This window comes from Elephas maximus, assembly GCF_024166365.1.
Source record: "Elephas maximus indicus isolate mEleMax1 chromosome Y unlocalized genomic scaffold, mEleMax1 primary haplotype SUPER_Y_unloc_1, whole genome shotgun sequence".
NCBI lineage: Eukaryota > Metazoa > Chordata > Mammalia > Proboscidea > Elephantidae > Elephas > Elephas maximus.
Genome location: NW_026060237.1, coordinates 1,442,582 through 1,448,829, shown reverse-complemented (window position 1 = coordinate 1,448,829; position 6,248 = coordinate 1,442,582).

Here is a 6,248-nt window from a genome sequence, read left to right as displayed (position 1 = left end):
AGTGCTATGGTTAGGGTTAGTGTTAGAGTTAGGGTTAGGGTGAATTTTCAGTTAATAGTGAGGGTTAGGGTAAGGGTTAGGGTTAAGGTTTAGGTTAGATTTAGGATTAAGATTAGTGTTAGGGTTAGGTTTAGGGTCCGGGTTAGGGTAGGGGTAAGGTTAGGGTTAAGGCTAGGTTTACGGTCAGGGGTAGGGCTAGGTTAGGGTTAGGGTTAGGTTTAGAGTTAGAGTTAGTGCTAGGGGTTAGGGTTAGGTTTAGGGTTAGGTTTAGAGTTATTGTTAGGGTTAGGGTAGAGTTAAGGTTAGGGTTAAGTTTAAAGTTAGGTAAGGGTTACGTTTAGGTCAGGGTTAGGGTTATTATTAGAGATAGGGTTAGGTTTAGAGAAAGGGTTAGGGTTCGTGTGAGGGTTAGTGTTAGGTTTACAGTTAAGCTGATGTTTTACAGTGTTACGGTTAGGGTCAGGGTTAGAGTTAGGTTTAGGGTTAGGTTTAGGTGTAGGGCTTGAGTGAGGCGATAGTTTAGGGTTAGATTTAGGGTGAAGGTTAAGATTAGTGTTAGTGTAAATATTAGAGTTAGGCGTTTGTGTTAAGGTTATGATCAGGTTAAGTTTAGGTTTAGAATTAGAGTTAGGGTTAGGTTTTGGTGTTTGTGTTAATGTTAGGGTCAGGATTAGGGTAGCTTTAGGGTTAGGGTTTGGTTTAGGGTTAGGGTTAGAGTGAAGTTGAAGTTAAGGGTCAGGGTTGAGCTTAGTCTTAGCATTAGGGTTTAGGGTTAGGGTTAAGGTTAGGATAGGTTTTAGGGTTAAGATTAGTTTTAGGGTTAGGGTAAGTGTTAGGGTTAAGTCATGGTTAGGTTTAGGGCTAGTTTAAGGTTAGAGGTAAGGTTAGCTTAAGGGTAGTGTTTAGGTTTCGACGTTAGTGTGAGGGTTAGTGCTAGGTTTCCATTTCAGCTGAGTGTGTAGGGTAAGTTTTAGGGTTAGAATTAGGGTTAGAGATAGAGTTAGGGTCAGGGTTCGGGTTAAGTTTAGGGTTAGGGTTAGGTTTATGGTTAGGATTAGGGTTAGGGTCAGAGTTGGGGGATATTTAGTATTATGTTTCGTGTTAGGGTTTCGGTTAGGGTGAAGTTTATGTTAAGTGTGAGGGTTGGGGTTCGGGTTCGTTTTAGGGGTGGGTTCAGGTTAGGGTCAGGGATAGGGTTTGGGTTAGGTTTAGGGTTAGGGTTAGGGTTAGAGTTAGGTTTAGGGTTAGCTTTAGTTTTGGTTAGGGTTAGGATTTGAATGGATTTAGGTTAGGTTTAGGGTTCTGGATAGGGTGAAATTTTGGTTAAAGGTGAGGGTTCGGTTGAGGTTTAGGGTTAGAGTTATTGTTAGGGGTTAGGGTTAGGTTTGAGCTTATGGTAGGTTTAAAGTCTGGGTTAAGGTTAGGTTAGGGTTATGGTCAGGGTTAGGATTAGGATTCCGTTTAGGGTGAGGGTTAGGATCAGAGTTATTGTAAGGGTTAGTTTTAGGTTGACATGTGCGCCAAGGTTAAGGTTATGGTTTGGTTTAGGGGTAGGGATAGGTTTAGTGTTAGGGTGAGCTTTAGTTTAGGGATAGGGTGAAGTTTAAGATAGAGTGAGGTTTAGGGTTAGGGTTATGGCTAAGGTTTGGTTTAGTTTTCAGGTTAATGTTAAGGTTGTGTTTCGTGTTTGGGTTAAGTTTACGGGTTCTGTTTACTTTTAGGGTGAGGGTTAGATTTTAGGTTAGGGTTAAGTTTAGTGTTAGGGTTCGGGTTAGGGTGACGGTTTGTGTTAGGCTTTGTGGTTGGGGTGAGGGTTAGGTTTAGGGTTAGGGTTGGGTAGGGTTCGGATTATGGTTATGGTAAGGTGTTAGGGGTTAGAGATTTAGTTTAGGGTGAGGATTTGGGTGAGTGTCTCGGTTAGTCACTGTGGTTCTGGTCATGCTTAGTTTTGGTCTATGGTTAGGGTTAGGTTTATGATCAGGTTTAGGGTTAGTGTTAGAGTTAGGGTTAAGCTTTAGGTAAGGCTTTGGTGTTTGGGGTTAGGGTTTAGGTAAGGCTTTGGTGTTTGGGGTTAGGGTTTGGGTTGGGGTTAGGGTTTGGGTTGGGGTTAGAGTTATCGTTACGGCTTAGGGTTTCTCGTTAGTGTTAGGGTTAGGGTTAGGCAGAGCATTAGGGTTAGGGTTGGAGGATACGGTTAGGGGTTAGGGTGAGGGTTATGGTTAGTTTTATGGTTAAGGTGAGGGTTTAGGGTAAGTGTTATGTTTAAGGTTAGAGTTAGGGTTAGGGTTAGGTGTAGCGTAAGTTTTCGGTTGAGGTTCAGGTTTTGAATTAGAGTTAGTGTTCTATTTAAGATCAAGGTTAGACTTAGGGTTAGGGTTAGGATTAGGTCTAGACTTAGGGTCCGGGCTAATGTAAGGCTTAGTTTTAGGGTTAGAGGGGGAGTAGCATTATGACTAGAGTTTGGTTTAAGGTTAGGGTTTGGGTTAGGTTTAGGTTTAGGGTTAAAGTTAGGGTTAGGGTTGGATGAAGTTTAGGATGGGGTGAGGGTTATTCTTATGGTTAGGGCTAGAGTTTGATTTTGTGTTCAGGTTAGTGTTAAGGTTAGGCTTAGGGTTCGGGTTCGGGTTCGGAATTTCGTTTAGGGTTAGTGTTAGGTTTAGATTCAGGGTTAGAGTGACATTTCGGTTCAGGGGGAGGGTTAAGATAAGGGTTAGGATTACGGTGAGGATTATACTTAGTGTTAGAGGTTAGGTTTACGGTTAGGATAGGGTTAAGTTTAGGGTTCATGTTAGGGTTAGTGTTAGATTAGGGTTACTGTTCGTGTTTGGGTTAGGCTTAGGGATAAGTTTAGGGATAGCTTTAGGTTTAGGGTTGGGGATAGGTTTAGGGGTTAGGGTGAGAGTTAGCATTAGGTTTACAGTTAAGGTGAGGGTTTAGGGTAAGTGCTATGGTTAGGGTTAGTGTTAGAGTTAGGGTTAGGGTGAATTTTCAGTTAATAGTGAGGGTTAGGGTAAGGGTTAGGGTTAAGGTTTAGGTTAGATTTAGGATTAAGATTAGTGTTAGGGTTAGGTTTAGGGTCCGGGTTAGGGTAGGGGTAAGGTTAGGGTTAAGGCTAGGTTTACGGTCAGGGGTAGGGCTAGGTTAGGGTTAGGGTTAGGTTTAGAGTTAGAGTTAGTGCTAGGGGTTAGGGTTAGGTTTAGGGTTAGGTTTAGAGTTATTGTTAGGGTTAGGGTAGAGTTAAGGTTAGGGTTAAGTTTAAAGTTAGGTAAGGGTTACGTTTAGGTCAGGGTTAGGGTTATTATTAGAGATAGGGTTAGGTTTAGAGAAAGGGTTAGGGTTCGTGTGAGCGTTAGTGTTAGGTTTACAGTTAAGCTGATGTTTTACAGTGTTACGGTTAGGGTCAGGGTTAGAGTTAGGTTTAGGGTTAGGTTTAGGTGTAGGGCTTGAGTGAGGCGATAGTTTAGGGTTAGATTTAGGGTGAAGGTTAAGATTAGTGTTAGTGTAAATATTAGAGTTAGGCGTTTGTGTTAAGGTTATGATCAGGTTAAGTTTAGGTTTAGAGTTAGAGTTAGGGTTAGGTTTTGGTGTTTGTGTTAATGTTAGGGTCAGGATTAGGGTAGCTTTAGGGTTAGGGTTTGGTTTAGGGTTAGGGTTAGAGTGAAGTTGAAGTTAAGGGTCAGGGTTGAGCTTAGTCTTAGCATTAGGGTTTAGGGTTAGGGTTAAGGTTAGGATAGGTTTTAGGGTTAAGATTAGTTTTAGGGTTAGGGTAAGTGTTAGGGTTAAGTCATGGTTAGGTTTAGGGCTAGTTTAAGGTTAGAGGTAAGGTTAGCTTAAGGGTAGTGTTTAGGTTTCGACGTTAGTGTGAGGGTTAGTGCTAGGTTTCCATTTCAGCTGAGTGTGTAGGGTAAGTTTTAGGGTTAGAATTAGGGTTAGAGATAGAGTTAGGGTCAGGGTTCGGGTTAAGTTTAGGGTTAGGGTTAGGTTTATGGTTAGGATTAGGGTTAGGGTCAGAGTTGGGGGATATTTAGTATTATGTTTCGTGTTAGGGTTTCGGTTAGGGTGAAGTTTATGTTAAGTGTGAGGGTTGGGGTTCGGGTTCGTTTTAGGGGTGGGTTCAGGTTAGGGTCAGGGATAGGGTTTGGGTTAGGTTTAGGGTTAGGGTTAGGGTTAGAGTTAGGTTTAGGGTTAGCTTTAGTTTTGGTTAGGGTTAGGATTTGAATGGATTTAGGTTAGGTTTAGGGTTCTGGATAGGGTGAAATTTTGGTTAAAGGTGAGGGTTCGGTTGAGGTTTAGGGTTAGAGTTATTGTTAGGGGTTAGGGTTAGGTTTGAGCTTATGGTAGGTTTAAAGTCTGGGTTAAGGTTAGGTTAGGGTTATGGTCAGGGTTAGGATTAGGATTCCGTTTAGGGTGAGGGTTAGGATCAGAGTTATTGTAAGGGTTAGTTTTAGGTTGACATGTGCGCCAAGGTTAAGGTTATGGTTTGGTTTAGGGGTAGGGATAGGTTTAGTGTTAGGGTGAGCTTTAGTTTAGGGATAGGGTGAAGTTTAAGATAGAGTGAGGTTTAGGGTTAGGGTTATGGCTAAGGTTTGGTTTAGTTTTCAGGTTAATGTTAAGGTTGTGTTTCGTGTTTGGGTTAAGTTTACGGGTTCTGTTTACTTTTAGGGTGAGGGTTAGATTTTAGGTTAGGGTTAAGTTTAGTGTTAGGGTTCGGGTTAGGGTGACGGTTTGTGTTAGGCTTTGTGGTTGGGGTGAGGGTTAGGTTTAGGGTTAGGGTTGGGTAGGGTTCGGATTATGGTTATGGTAAGGTGTTAGGGGTTAGAGATTTAGTTTAGGGTGAGGATTTGGGTGAGTGTCTCGGTTAGTCACTGTGGTTCTGGTCATGCTTAGTTTTGGTCTATGGTTAGGGTTAGGTTTATGATCAGGTTTAGGGTTAGTGTTAGAGTTAGGGTTAAGCTTTAGGTAAGGCTTTGGTGTTTGGGGTTAGGGTTTAGGTAAGGCTTTGGTGTTTGGGGTTAGGGTTTGGGTTGGGGTTAGGGTTTGGGTTGGGGTTAGAGTTATCGTTACGGCTTAGGGTTTCTCGTTAGTGTTAGGGTTAGGGTTAGGCAGAGCATTAGGGTTAGGGTTGGAGGATACGGTTAGGGGTTAGGGTGAGGGTTATGGTTAGTTTTATGGTTAAGGTGAGGGTTTAGGGTAAGTGTTATGTTTAAGGTTAGAGTTAGGGTTAGGGTTAGGTGTAGCGTAAGTTTTCGGTTGAGGTTCAGGTTTTGAATTAGAGTTAGTGTTCTATTTAAGATCAAGGTTAGACTTAGGGTTAGGGTTAGGATTAGGTCTAGACTTAGGGTCCGGGCTAATGTAAGGCTTAGTTTTAGGGTTAGAGGGGGAGTAGCATTATGACTAGAGTTTGGTTTAAGGTTAGGGTTTGGGTTAGGTTTAGGTTTAGGGTTAAAGTTAGGGTTAGGGTTGGATGAAGTTTAGGATGGGGTGAGGGTTATTCTTATGGTTAGGGCTAGAGTTTGATTTTGTGTTCAGGTTAGTGTTAAGGTTAGGCTTAGGGTTCGGGTTCGGGTTCGGAATTTCGTTTAGGGTTAGTGTTAGGTTTAGATTCAGGGTTAGAGTGACATTTCGGTTCAGGGGGAGGGTTAAGATAAGGGTTAGGATTACGGTGAGGATTATACTTAGTGTTAGAGGTTAGGTTTACGGTTAGGATAGGGTTAAGTTTAGGGTTCATGTTAGGGTTAGTGTTAGATTAGGGTTACTGTTCGTGTTTGGGTTAGGCTTAGGGATAAGTTTAGGGATAGCTTTAGGTTTAGGGTTGGGGATAGGTTTAGGGGTTAGGGTGAGAGTTAGCATTAGGTTTACAGTTAAGGTGAGGGTTTAGGGTAAGTGCTATGGTTAGGGTTAGTGTTAGAGTTAGGGTTAGGGTGAATTTTCAGTTAATAGTGAGGGTTAGGGTAAGGGTTAGGGTTAAGGTTTAGGTTAGATTTAGGATTAAGATTAGTGTTAGGGTTAGGTTTAGGGTCCGGGTTAGGGTAGGGGTAAGGTTAGGGTTAAGGCTAGGTTTACGGTCAGGGGTAGGGCTAGGTTAGGGTTAGGGTTAGGTTTAGAGTTAGAGTTAGTGCTAGGGGTTAGGGTTAGGTTTAGGGTTAGGTTTAGAGTTATTGTTAGGGTTAGGGTAGAGTTAAGGTTAGGGTTAAGTTTAAAGTTAGGTAAGGGTTACGTTTAGGTCAGGGTTAGGGTTATTATTAGAG